Here is a 14,378-nt window from a genome sequence, read left to right on the forward strand (position 1 = left end):
GAGGATTCTGAATCCATGCAACATGGGAGAATTAATGTCCTGGCATGTCTTCCTAAACTACAAAAAGCGAATTACAGAGGGATCATTCAGCTGGCGTCAAGGGCAAGGAAGTCCTACATTGTTTAGAGCCCGTTTGTATTAGTGTAGCCCCAACCAAGAGCCTTTTGTGCTGGGCACTGTACAAACAGAACAAAAACAATGGTCTAAGTATAAGACAAGATAGTTACAGAAAGATGGGGGTACACAAAGAAACAATGAGACAATACATATAGGGCTTGGGGCTGAACAAGCAGTATCCAGGATCTCAACCAAGTCGTGATGTGAGACAAGCCTCTGCTGAAAATTTTCTCCCTCCACACCCATTTTGTAGCATTCAGTTGACCTGGCTACTGCCCTCCTCAGTGCACAGAGCATTTCAGAAGTGCTGTGTGTCTGTTTTCAACATCTGGCCTCGTTGGACTAGAAATGGCTGTAGTGACATGTCAGATCCAAATCAGCATTATGACATGATGGTGCATCACACTGTAATAAATGCTGCGTTGTGCTGATCCTGAAAACTGGCTTGAAAATTCGTGGATGCCCCACAGGTTTTGTGGGGCACAGAGTTGTGGTCTTGGAAAGACAAGGCTGTATGTGTGTCATCACCGCCATGATTGCTGAGACCAAAACAAAAATGCTTTGTTCCTTAGTTTTTCATCAAAACTCCTGGGTTTTGGCATCCTAGCCAGCCTGATTTAGAATGAGCTAGACTCCTCCATGAGTGATCTAATCTCTGTTAAATTATTGTGTAGTCTACTGGAGTTTTCCAATGGGGTTTAGGTCTTTTAAAAATATTTAAGCTTTTCAGCCACTTTTGTTCATGTTTGCATAGCACCTGATGGGCACTACCATACTATAAATAACAAGAGACAAAATAGTCTAATACATAGCAAATGCTGATTGCAAATTATGAGCAATGTGAAATACCCTCCATTGTGTACCAGGACTTCTCCATCGATCTATAAAATGATTTTTGCAATGATTTCCCCCCCCCCCTTTTTTTTTAAACCCATCACACACATCCAGCCACTGTACTACAGTCTGACTATATAGTTAAGGTGTTTGGGCATCACCTGGATGAAGGGGTGGGTGGGTTATATCGCACTGTAAAAAGAGAGTAATTTCTTTGATGCAAAATCTCAGTTTTCCCTGTTAAAATGGGATTTTTAACTAGCTATTAACATTTATTTCTGTTTTCAAACCCTGGACATGATAATGCATAAAACCCACACTTGACAGAACTGAAAATCAGCTGGGGGAAATGGCCTTGCTGTGCTAATATGCTCTGCAGTTCTACTTGGGGTATTTTTATGATACTTTGGTTTTAGCATAATCCCATATTGCCACTTAAAAGAAAGCATCATTTGTGAAATGCAGCAATAAAGTCAAGCAGCCTTGCCCACTGCAACGGTTATTGTGCTCGACGGGCCTATGACAGAGCAAAAAAAAAAAAAACTTGGTTAGATGCCACAAAGTAAGTGGCAATGCCTTAACCATATGCGTGTTGTAAAGGTCACTAGGACCTCTTCCATCCTTATCAAGGGGAGTGCTAACCTTCTCTCCTTTCATACAACACAAGTATTGGGTGCAGGCCCTAGCCTTTTAAATCACTAGAATGTTAAAACTTTCTCACTTAGGGTGACTACAGAAATGCCATGTAAAAGATATTATATAGCACGAAGCGTCAAATAATAACATTTCAACTGATTCATAAAAGTAATACGTATTGAATTAACCTGCGCTTGTCCCTTGGTACTCTGATTCAGAAGCCAAATAATTCAATAAAGCGCATAACGCTAGGCTGTTGCCCGGCTGTCATGCTCTAATATATTCATCCCTTTTAGCCAATCAGAATGAAGGAGTGAGCAGATTCGGATACAAGGGGGTGCTGAATTTTAGCTCCTAAAAATACAATAGGATCCTGCTTTCGGCTGTGACGATCCTAACTGTTGGACTGGCCTGAAAAAGCCCCTCATACGCTAACAACCCATAACATACTAGCAGAATCAGCGGTCTCCAAACAGCAGATACATTTACTGGCCATTTTGAAGGTGGCAGCTGCCGCTCACAGCGCCTATCCGCCTCACCCACGATGGCGGCCGCAGCGGGGCGGGGCAGAGCCTGTATTACAGGTTCGAATCCCAACTGGGACAGAAACTTCATCGTTCTCCAAACCCCCCCCCCCCCTTTTTTTTTTTTTTTTTTATATAAAAGCCCCACACCAGCACAGGAGCTCGGTGGAAGCTTTGCTCTTGCACCAACAGAAGCTGGTCCAATACAAGAGATTACCGCCCCCACTTTGTCGCGCTAAAACTTTTTAGCATGTTTACACTTTTTTCTATTTAATTATTATTTTTTTTCAAGGATAGGGGTTTTTTTGTTTTGGTTTTTTAGAAGAAAACTGATTTTTAAAAACCCCTAATTTTTACTGTAGTTGTTTTTCTTTTCTTTTTCTTTTCTTTTTTTTTTTTTTTCATTTCAGGGCTTTAGGCAAGGCTGGCAATTTAGCATTCTTGGGACCCCAAAGGGGCAGCCCGTGGGGGCACAATGGGGCTTCAAGGACTCCCAAGGGGCAGAGCGTGGGGGTATAGAGGACTGCACAGGTTCCCTGATCCCCGCCGCTAACACGGATGTCAGTGGAGCTGTTCATACTTTGCTCCAGCATGAGGGTGATCCAATCAGGCCCATGGGGTGTCTTAACCCCTGTTCTGTGTGTCACATCTCTCTGGTCCTGAGACATTGAACTGGGGAGTGGGGGAGAGATTGGGCTGGTCTGTATATTGCCATATGAGCACAGTGCCCAAAGAATGCAGGAGGCCCTCAAGAAGTTCCTTGCATTGCATGAAAGGGAAGTCATCTGCAGTGCTGGAGTGGCTGGCCAAACAGGTTTTGACCAGCAATTTCATGATAATTGCATGAAAAATTATCAGCATTTTTCAACTTGCTGTATTTGAACAGCACTGAGCCAGATTCTAGGGCTGATATAATGAACTGAACCACCATCCCTGATCCAGCGACCCCCATCCCTGTTTCCAACTCATCGGCCCAGCTGAGATACAGCTCTGTCTTTACCAGAGTTTTCTTTAAGGCACCTCTGGGCACGTAAGGCCTTCTGTAAAGAAACAAGTGCTGTGAGGTGCATGCACAGGATGGTGTCACAGACAGGGTGGCTGTTGTTATTAATTATTTTTCAGCTCTCTGGGTGCTCCACAGAGGGCTTAGAAAGATACAGCTCTTGCCTCAGGGCGTCTACAATCTCCATTTCAGCTGTGACTCAGGCGAGAGAGACCATAGGAAGGATATGGGATGAGGATAAAAGGCACATGAATGAGTGTGTTCCTTCTTTGCATATGGAGCCACAAATTGATGTAAAAGTTGGATATTTTCTGTTTGAGTGGCATTTTGTAGGTCTAAAAAGCTTGAGGCCCATGAATGAACTGCTGAGAAGTGGGTGAGGTTTGGGGATTAGCATCTTGAATTCTGAATCCCATGTGAATGTTTCCTAATCCCCGTGAAATCCCCCAGAGTTTAGTTCTGTCTCCATTCCAGTCGACAGATTCTGAATGGAACAAAACCAGAACAGTTTCCTTAGTCCCAAAACCATGGAGTGCAGAATTCTGGGGGGGAGTCTGTGTCCTCTAAAGGTCAGCACAAAGGACTGGGGTCAGTGCTTCTGGGTGCAAATCCTCAACTGGTGTAAATTGTTATCGTTCCATTGGCAATTTACACCATCTGTGGCTCTGCCTCCTGGTATCTATCCCTGGTTCTGCCAGGGACACTTTTGTGTGTGACCTGAGGCAAGTCATAACCTCTTTGTGGCTCATTTAATCTGTGGGTAAAATGAATACAATAATGCAGACCTCCTGGAGGTTAATTAACTAACATCTTTGGTGGAAGTGCAATGTTTCATTAGTTTATTTCTTCTTTTATGTTTTGAACACATCCAAATAGACTCTTTAGAAAGTTCAATGAAAAATGAGTGTCTAAGAGCAGCTGCAAATTCAGTGTTTACAATCAACAAATATTTCAGGTGCAAACAAGCAACATGCTGGTTTTTGTGCCTGCAGCATTCACAATAAACTAGCGTTCCAGCTGCCCCAGACTGAGACCCATTCGCGGGGGGATTTGACTGAGAAGGGAAAATTAGTGCCATGTGATAAATTATGTCTCTGGTTGGGGATGAGCTCTAAGAAGGATTTACCCGCAAAACCATCTAATCTGTGCTCAGTTTATCCATCTTTCTGGGTATCCCAAAGGTTTAAGCGAGAACATGAATGTACCACGAACTTGTTAATCAAATTTTTCTCAGTCAGGGGAGGATGCAGTTTGCTGATTCCAATTGTCCAGTGCTGATAAAGTTCTGTAAATTACATCAGGGCTAATGACGCGATGAGGGACGTCTATGCTAATCACAAAGACAGCAACAGCACCAAAAACACGCTCTAAACAAATGGGATCCAAAGGAAATGAAATCAAGAAGCCAAGGCAAATCAGAAATTGAAGCACTTCAAATTGTGACCTCATGAGCGGAGCAGCATCATGCCTTGGCCATTGCTTTTGTAAGAAACAGGGACACGAGTCAAATTTCCTGGCCAAATTTCAACTTTGTTAGATGCTCAGTGACAACTTAAATATCAGGACTGTTGACGCTTCCATTCCTCCTCTGAGAAGGAAGTGGAAGGGTCAGACAGATATGCACAATTTACCGTCAGTGACGTTTCATTTTGGTGACCTAAGCAGGGGGCATTTGGAGATGCTACTGCTTATCTTAACCCTAATTGAGAAGCAGCTATGTCCAAAGAATCCAGCAGCGGCCCTGGGTACAGGCAAGCCCCACCAAGAGGGAGCCAGGGTCCAGGAGTCCAGTTGAACCAAGTGTCCCCATGACCATATTATGAATGTCTGTACCATCTACTGCAGTGGTTTCCAAACTTTTTGCCTGCATGACCCCATTCTGAGTCTTATTGATTCCTGTGACCCCATAACTACATCACTAGACTCACTCCTGGAGGCTGAACCGCATACGGCACCTGCCTGGACCCCGAACAGAACTACGTGTTCCACAAAATGGCATCTTCCAGGCCGTGTGACCTTGCAAGTATGGTGCACGCGAGGTCACACTGTGCAGAGGATGCCATTTTGTAGAGTGGGTCAGGACGTGTTCGGATTTGGTTTGTATATTCACCTGCTGAGGGTGCAGCCCCACTTGGGGGTGTGACGCATAGCTTGGGAACCACTGATCTTCTGTGAGTGATGTCTCTTTCTGGTGATTCACACGGGTGGAGATTTTGTTATGGGGGGGAGCTTATGAGCTTTAAAAGACTGCAAGTGGTCAAGACTTTGGTGTTATAGCTGATTAAAGGTTGGCACCTCCAGCAGCACAATGTATCAAGGTGTGAGTTCAGTCCTGACTGAAAGAGAAAAGTCCTGCCTATTGAAATCATGGTTTTCCATGGCACCTTGGGGTTTCCAGGTTGGGAGCCTCTCGTCCAAAATACCTGGCCTACCTTATGAAACTTGGACAAGTTCATGGAAGTGGGTGGTTTGGTTGAAGGTTGGTGCACATTTACACTAGTTGAATATCTGGCCCTAAATCCATGTAGCTCCGTCAGCTCAACGGGGTTATGATGATTTGTATCCGCTGCCATCAGATCTTCTTTCAGAGCAGTTGGTCTCTCAACTCAGAAACCAAGGCAGTTCTTTGAAGATTAAAAGTTAGTTTCCTCTGCTTGTTGAATCCTAGGATTTATGTCTGAATGTCATTAATCCCAAGTATTCACTTGATCTCTTCCCCAAGGCTTTTGGTCTTCACCACAGTAGACATTTGTTACACTCACATTGTTTTGAGGCAAGACGCTGGGGGTGGTTTTGCCATTTCAATAAATGGTCTGTATTATTTAGACAGCTCTCCTATGCGCTGCTTCTTTGGTTCAACATTAATTGGCCATGCTGAATGCTTGCGCCTGACTTAGACAAGTATGTGTTGCCTCCAAGTGAAATATTAATGACCAAACTTGCTACTGAATAGGTCTACAAGGAGATAAGGCTCAATTTCCAGTTGCTAGTCAAGCCATACATCCTAATTAGTGGGGAGACTTCCCAAGGACAAATCCAGACCATAATCATTCAGTTCTGTTAGCGAAGCAGACGGCAAGATGTGAGCCAGCACTTCTCCTGCCAGGGAAGAGTCTTTTCCCATTGATTTCAATGGAAGTGAGGAGCCTAAATACTTTTGTGGATCTGGACCATACACACATAACATGTACTGGCTGCCTTGTGAATCACCACTGGGCTTTGAACCTGGGATTTTCAGCTTTAAAGCATTGGCAGCTACCACTTGAGCTAAATGAGTAAATTCCATTATTAGGTAGCAATAGTAGGCTATTATCCTGGATGGACCAGCTGCTAAAGGGGGATGTGTAATACATTGACGCAGTGGGTGACATGTGATCAGAACTGGGAGATCTGGATGCTGTTCCCAATTTTGCCACTGCTGGCTATGCAGCCTTGGGCAAGTCACTTAACTGCTCTGTGCCTCAGTTTCCCTTCTGGAAAATGTGGATAGTCATACTCATCCTTGAAAAGCATTTTGATACCATGGAGTAAAAAGGGCTACAGCAGTGCTACGGTGTGCAGAGAAAACATCTCCGATCCAGCCCATTTCTCCTACCCCGTTGGAAGTGTTATTCATGCGGAATGGCAGCCTCGGCACAGTGTGCAATGAAAGTAACAATGATCAAGGCTTCTAGTTTTCTGCTTATGTTTCCTCCCTCCCCAATCCCTTTACACATGGAGAGATTTCCTCAGGCAGCCAGCACCTCACTCTCCGATTTGTTCCTTGTGACCCCAGCCGCATGAGTCAGACACTGGGTGAGAGGGCGGGACCCAGAGAAACTGCTTTCCCCAGCGCAGCTAACGGGAGGTTGATGTCCATGCTAACTAAGCTGCTTATTTTGCCATTTTAATTTTTTAATCCCATACATTCGGTTGTTCTCTCTTCTCAGTAAGCATTAGCTCTTCAAGTCCAATTAGCTACATTTAGAGCTTGGGCTTTGGAGGTGGGGGAGCTGGCAAGACTCGGGACACCAACGATTCGATGGCCGAGAACTTGGAGGGTATGGAAGGCTGAGAGAAGCAGTGATAAGGCTCTGATCTGGCCGTTGCATCTCTGCTGCAGGGGCATTGCCACCAGCAATTGCAAATTCTGAATCCAGTCTGGCCAGCAAATCATTGAAGAGAGCGTACCTCTTGTCCTTGCTCTCAGTGCTCTAGGAGGCTGGGTGCAGGGTGCATGTGTGTGCGGGGGAGGAGGGTTGGACACATTGCAAGACATCAGGACAAAGTCTGGGACTGGAATAAAACACAGGGTAAAAGGCTGGAACACAGGTGTTTGAGGATGGGCTTGCCTCTGTCATGCTTGGCTGCTGGTTTTTGTTCTTAGCATTGTTACGCGTGGTGCAGTAGCTTCTAGAGATGCCAGCTGAAATCAGCGTCCCATTGCAGCAGGCCCGGGTATATGCACATAGTGAAAGTCAGACTGAATACTCCTTCGGAGCAAGGACTAACAGACACAGGTGGGAGGAAGCGAGGGTGACCAGCACTGTTCCCTCTAAGCTGTGCGCATGTGCGTGCACTCACAGATCCTAAACCCTGCGCACACAACAAAACACCACGCGCACAGAAATTTGCACAGAAGCACAACAATTTGCACAGAAGAAATTTTGGCACACACAGCCTGTCAAAAATTTGCACAGAAGAAATTTTTTGCGCACATGGCCTGTCAAAAATGAGAGGGAACATTGGTGACCAGATGTCCCGATTTTACAGGGACAGTCCCGATTTTTGGGTCTTTTTCTTATATAGGCTTCTATTACCCCCCACCCCTTGTCCCAGTTTTTCACACTTGCTGTCTGGTCACCCTAGAGGAAGCAAATATCCCCATTTTACAAACGCGCAGCTGGGACAGAGGGAGATGAAGTGCCCTACTCAAGGTGACACAGAGAGTCAAAAACCCCAGATCTCAGCCCAGTGATTCAGCTTTTCTTCCACTCTTTGTCCCAGATAACGAGGGCACTGCATGGATATTATTTAAAATTCACCCCCAGAGCAGAGGAGCCAGCGCGAGCAGGATGTATATGCCGCATAGGCCTTCTGCTCATGGGGTGACTTTCACCCAAGATACAAAACTAGACTAGGAAGTGTTATCCTGAGTCATGCATTTCTCTCCCACTGAAGAAAATGATTCCGCTTAAAAATCGCACCTCCCCTTGTGACCTCTCTGCAGATGACAGAGTAATTAGTGATTCCACCATGATGGTGGACGTATTCCTAGGACATCTCAATATGGCGAAAGGAAAGCACAGACTTCTTCCATAAGACAGTAAATTCTGTGACTAATACATCGAACGAGGGCTCCAATCCTGCAAGGAGCTCTATGCAGGCAGGGTACCCTGTGCCCACGCAGAACCGCTTTGAAGTCCAGGGGGCAAAGGAGCTGGCTGAGATAGAGGTTGTTCCAGGATTGAGGCCTGTTTTTCCAGAGCTCCAAACCTGGGGGACAGGGGATGTTGGGTCCAGGGGCTGGTTCATCCTGTTATAAAGAAAGGGAGCAGTTGCAAAATTCAGATCTAGATTTTGGCTGAGATTTTCAAAGCAGCCTAATGTATTTAGATGCCCAAATCCCATTAAAACTAATGGGAATTGAGCATCCAAAGCTCTCTAAATTGCATATCCAAATACCTTGGTGTGTGGCCAATAGGCACTTATACTGAGAGTCTAAGTGGCCAGGTGGCTACAGCATTGCAGTGGAACCTAGATTCTGTTCCTGGCTTTACCTCTGGCCTGTTGGGGGTGCCCAGGGCCAAGTCACTTTCCCTCTTTCTGCCTCAGTTTCCCCATCTGTAAAAGGGGGATAATGGTACTGAGCCCTTTTGTAAAGTGCTTTGAGATTTATGGATGAAAAGTGCTTTATAAGAGCTAGGTATTATTACCTTACAACACATCTGTGAGGCAGGGCAGGGTTATTATCCACATTGTACACATGGGAAACGGAGGAAGAGAGAGACTCCATGACTTCATCAAGGTCACACGGGAAATCTGTAACAGAGCAGGGTACTGAACCCTGGTCTCCTAAATCAGTGTCTTAATCACTGGACCATCTTCCCTCCCTAATGTTGGCGCAAGGCACCGTTCAGATCTAGGATTTTACTTCAGGCCTCTCTCTAGTTTAAAAAAGAAACTGTTTTGTTTTAAATAAATGATAAAAAATTTGTAAACCCATTTCTGTCTGCATCCAATTTTGCTCTTACACCATCACCCCACCTGGGGGTATTTTTTGTTCGAAAATCTTAATTTGGGATTTAAAATCAGTCCATTTCTCTTTAATAAAATTATTCTTGGCCTCTTTAAATAGCAAAGTATGTCATACAAAGTCAGTTCAACCAGATGAAAAAGCTCAAAGAGGAAAAAGAAAAAAAAGGGGAAAAAACCCCCAACCCTTCTGTCTAATCCAACTGAATTAGAGGATTTCCAAGTGGATTTAGAACTAAATCTTGATTAGGGAGAATTTCTCTCCAAGAGCTGCTGCATGATAGTATTAATGGGTAACGATCATGGATAGAGGAAATAGGACAGAAATAACCGAGGGTCACACATACACACGCACACGTCTGTTCGTGAAGCGAAAGAATCAGGGACTCTCTCAGGAGGAAAACAAAAAACCCCAACACCGCAGTGACTGAGAGACTTAGGGGACGACTGGAAGAAGACCTTATACGTACGAACTGCCTTTTTCTGTCTGTTTCATTATGTGATTCTAAAGAAGGTTTCCATGGTTCTAAATTAATAACAAGATGATACTCAAGTAGCGCAGAATGATGCACATGCCTGGAGATTGTAGCAGGCATGCCAAGGGGCAGGAATGGCTGCACGGGTTAGATGGTCTGTTCTGTCTACACTTCGCACACACGCATTTGATTTGTTTTGTTTTTAACATAGAGTGGATCCCTGGAACTGATCCCCATGCTGTTAAGACACAGGCTTGGTGCTGCATATGGGATCCTCTCTCTGATGACTGTGGCTTTTGTTCTTCCAGTGGGTAAGTGCTTCCAATCTACAAGGTTATAAATGTGCCAGCTGGTTGTTTGAAGTTGCTTTTTCAACCTCCTAGCTGCTAAAATGTGATTTATGTTTGGAGGGCATTTAAGGGCATTTCCACCCAGGGTCTACTTAGTCACTGCTGAGTCATGGTGTCAGAACTGAATGAATAGAATCATATATTGTATAAAAAGAGGGGTGCAGATAAAGAGGAGCATGGGTCTAGCATAAGTCAGGAGTCCTGGGTTCTGTTCCTGACCCTCTTTACTGGGTGGCCTTGGGAAAACCCTCTGAGGCTTCATTTCTCTAGCTATGCGGTGAAATGCTTCGAGAGCCGAAGCTGAGAGGACTTACGGAAGGGCTAGGTAGTATTATTTGGAGGTGCGTGGGTGGGATGTGGAAGCATTGTCAGGTCTCCAGCACTGGAGGGCTGCACAGAGAGCAGTGGAACAGTGGGAAAGCCAATGCTGCGAGAGTCAAGGCGTTACCAACTTCTATTGCTCTGCTCATTGAGTCCAATACAGGCATCAGGTGCTGTGTCTGCCTTAAAATGCCCATGATGACTGCATGGAAATCCTTATTGCTCCTTTCTGTCCATGACCACAGTGTTTTAGGAACTTGAGATGGCTTGATTTTCCATCCAGGCTTAGACTATGGGTAGTTCTCAGACAACACAACTAAATCCAGCTGGGAAAACAGGTGCTAGCCTTGTACCATAAGGGGACTTGAAACACTGGGTGGGACTCACTGTCCCAGAGGTCACAGACAATTGCTTTTCCATCCTGCCCCATCTTATATTTCATTGTCAGTTTGCAGCTCTGCTAGACACCAGGGTTTAACAAAGGGAAGGCGTTAATAGAAAAAAATAAGCATCCAAATGACAATGATATATGTGCAAATGAAGGCAAAATTATTTTTCTAGGCTCTTCAGAGATCATAGTCTAGATTTCTGTTTGCTTAATGATATCTTCTTGGAGTATGTATTTGTAGGATCTGTTTCACAGGCAGAGTTATTTGACTGGAGAGAGAGAGAGAGAGAGACTTGAATGGGACCTTTCAGTATGTGGGAGGGTGTATATTGTCTTTGCTACTTGGAAACAGCACCTGATTAATCTCGTATTTCTCACCAGGCTGATATCACTACTCTATGGGTGGGTGCCATCCTCCTGCTAGGATGAATATGTTGTTAGAGTGAAAGTCTGCTCTGATAAGTTACCGTGGCACCTTGTCTACCCCCTGTGTGCATTTGGCATCAGAGATGCTGACTTTAATGGCTAAAATAAGTTTGTGCCACTTTTTAGTCCTGTTAGCCCTGTACAGCTGATGGACAAGAGCTGGACCACATTCCCTCTTGTGCGTCATCAACAGAACGGTTCTGTGAGCTCCAGCTCCGGGACTGATGAGTTACCTAGCAATGGGGCTACACAGGTGTAATTTGGGCTCTGCCAGTGTCACTGAGGGCAGAAGTAGGCCTATGGAACCCTTATTACTGGTGATGATGTGTGAAAAGAAAAGAAACCAGTCTGGCTTTCAGATCACAGGTTGTGTTTGCAGGGCTGTGATGTAGGGAAAAAAACATTTTGACTTGCATGCTGAGCACGTTTGATCTGGAATCAGTGAAACACAATTCGAACACTACTCAAAACATGGGAATAAATGCAGAATCCCATGGTGCCATTTTTGCACCCGCTTTTTAGAGCAGAACCTCTTTTTAAAGTGAGATGGATGCACAATATCCTAGACTTGGGCTGAATGCTTTGGGTTTAATTTTCCAGTTACCTGATGCATTTGTTGGCCTATATAATAATGATCACATTCATAACCGAACACATTCTGTGCAATATACAGAGATATCCCCTAAAGTCACCAACATCCATATCCTCAAAGGTACTTAAGCTCTTAAGTCTTATGAGAGTTAGGCACCTAAATAACTTAGAGGATCTGAGCCTAAATGTTGACTCTGAGAGGTCTGTGGCATTAACATTTCTTTTACTGCTTACAAAACTGCTTCTAATTATGCTCATTCAGGCTTGGGCCCTGCTCTCTCTCATCTTTCTGGTTTTACAGTGACCTCTAGTGGGCAAAAGGAGGTATTGTTATAATGGTATGAGGATATTCCTTGGGCCCATTTGGTTGCACAAATGTTGACTTTGTGATTCATAGCTTAATGCAGCTCAGCAAGGTAAAGGGCAACACAAACGTTCTATTGAAGGATTTCTAAAAAGAACTGAAGTATTTGCCCTTGGAAGAATCTGGTCATGTTTCCAATGGTCTTGTTTAGGTTCTGGTCTACAGTGCTACGGCTGCAATATTATCGTTGACACAAAGTACGTTGACATGGGCTGCTCCAACCCAGAAGTGATTACCTGCTCCCAGTCTCACCAGGGCTTCAAACACCGGTTCTGCATTAAAACGGAAAGCGGTAAGTCTGCCTCCATTTCGCACAAGTTAAACGCTTGTCCAGGGGGGTTCGCTAATCGGCAATGCTGTTGTGCAAAAGCAGATCCGTTTATTTTTGCTGGTGCCAGGCTATGATGTTGTTGTTGTTTTGTTACAGCCCTACAGGGGGCAGCATGTGACCTGTAAAGTCAGCCTGGAAGCCAGAGTATAGCAACCAAAGGGTGTTGAGATGGTCCTGATCCAACACCCATTTGAAGACAGTGGAGATGCTTCCATTGACTGCACTGGGCCTTGGATCAGGCCCTTGAAGTTAGTATGAGCAGCAGAAGTCATCAAGCCATTCCCCGTTGGGGTAATGAAATCCCTAGACCATTACAAAGAGCCTGGTCCTGACTTGCAGAGACCATCTTTAATTGGGCCTGATATTGAATAGATCTGCTTACATTTCCAAAGTGCAGCTCAGGACCCTGTGTGTGTGGCTTTGGACAGAGTGACATAGGACACATTTGCTTACCCTGGAAATAGCGTGTGTCCGCACTCAGAAGCCTGCGAGTCCCACAGGAGTTAGGCAGCTCTCAAGAATGTTGTAAAACTAGCTGATTTTGTTCTTGTTCAGCATGTTGTCCGCCAGGTGAATTCACTAGAGTGAGTGTGGGGTACAAGCAGAGTAAGTAAGACCAGGATCAGGACCACCCTCTCTGAGACTTACCCACCACTGATTATATTGCACTGTGTTTTACTTTGTTTGGACCAGCCATGTCCCTCTGCCCTGATGGGATGTTCTCTCTGCTCTGTGCTTGCTCTGCAGTGGTACTGGGAATCCTGCTGACCAGTGGCTGTGCCACGTCCCGTCACTGCCAACAGCAGGAGCTGCCGGGTGTGCGGATCCATTGCTGTGACACGGATCTGTGCAATGGCTCCCCAAGATCTGCCCTCCCACATTATACCCTGTCCAGCTGCTGCCTCCTGGTGTCCTCAGTCATTGTGGCCTTCTTCCTCCTCTGAGATCCCAGGGCCAGCCATCTACTGAGCATGGGCCAATGGGGAGAAGGCATCTGCAGACTGGCACGAACCCTTCACGGTTCTAACACGTTAGATCTGAAAGAAAACCCATGTTCTTTTTCTCTTCTCTCTCAATAAAGACACCAAGCAAACTGACCCAGCAAGGCCCCAGGCTTAGTCACACACACCTGAATGTGGGATACACCACTCGAGCACAGGGGTTTTGTTGTCCCCCCATTGTTGCAGGCAGTTGGGAGCGAAACCCTGTGGCTGGGGTTGTGTGTAATCCACTGGTCAGTGTATTATGTGTCTGCTGCTGGGCCTGACCCACAGAGGATGAGAGTCTGTGACAGCCGCCGGCTGTAGAGCAGTGGCCTTTAGCTCTGGTGGTCCCTGGTTCAATTCCTGCTCTGAGCCAAGACGATGGCCATTGGCTGGGCAAAGGAGAGATGCCACAGCATGTTTGCTTTTCCTTTACAGAAGTTCCCCTAGGAGGGGGTGGGCTCCGGAGCTGAAGAGAGAGGTGAGCCGCTCTTTATAGCATGCAGGACTTCAGCGGGTAGGTTAATGGTGAAGGGGCCTGGGGGCAGTGAGCCACAAGAAAAATTCCTAGGGACATCAGATCCTATGTGGAGCATGTCACTGGGGTGCTGGTGGGAGCATGGAGCCACCATGCCATTGGCTCTGGCTGCCCCAGGGCTTGGGAGCTGCTGGTTTTGGGGGGATATCCTTGTTCTTCCCAAGGGGAGGCCATCCCCCGGAGAGGAGAATTCCTAGCATATTTGCATGGGCTTACTTGGTGGAGAGGTAGGGGGAAGTCTTCACTGCAGAGTTAGCTTGGG

At 45.7% G+C, this 14,378-nt stretch overlaps 1 long non-coding RNA gene and 1 other non-coding gene across 2 annotated transcripts; one reads left to right on the plus strand and one right to left on the minus strand.

Annotated features, from left to right (window-relative positions):
* Window positions 1–1,487: 1,487 nt before the first annotated feature.
* Window positions 1,488–1,615, minus strand: LOC125623714 (U6atac minor spliceosomal RNA). The gene has a single exon (XR_007353091.1). It is a non-coding gene; the product is annotated as a U6atac minor spliceosomal RNA (small nuclear RNA).
* A 7,866-nt stretch (window positions 1,616–9,481) lies between these two features.
* Window positions 9,482–13,820, plus strand: LOC142069407 (uncharacterized). Its single transcript, XR_012665222.1, has 4 exons — window positions 9,482–9,814; window positions 10,036–10,135; window positions 12,416–12,556; window positions 13,343–13,820. It is a non-coding gene; the product is annotated as an uncharacterized LOC142069407 (long non-coding RNA).
* Window positions 13,821–14,378: the final 558 nt, after the last annotated feature.

Source organism: Caretta caretta, chromosome 16 (assembly GCF_965140235.1).
Source record: "Caretta caretta isolate rCarCar2 chromosome 16, rCarCar1.hap1, whole genome shotgun sequence".
Lineage (NCBI taxonomy): Eukaryota > Metazoa > Chordata > Testudines > Cheloniidae > Caretta > Caretta caretta.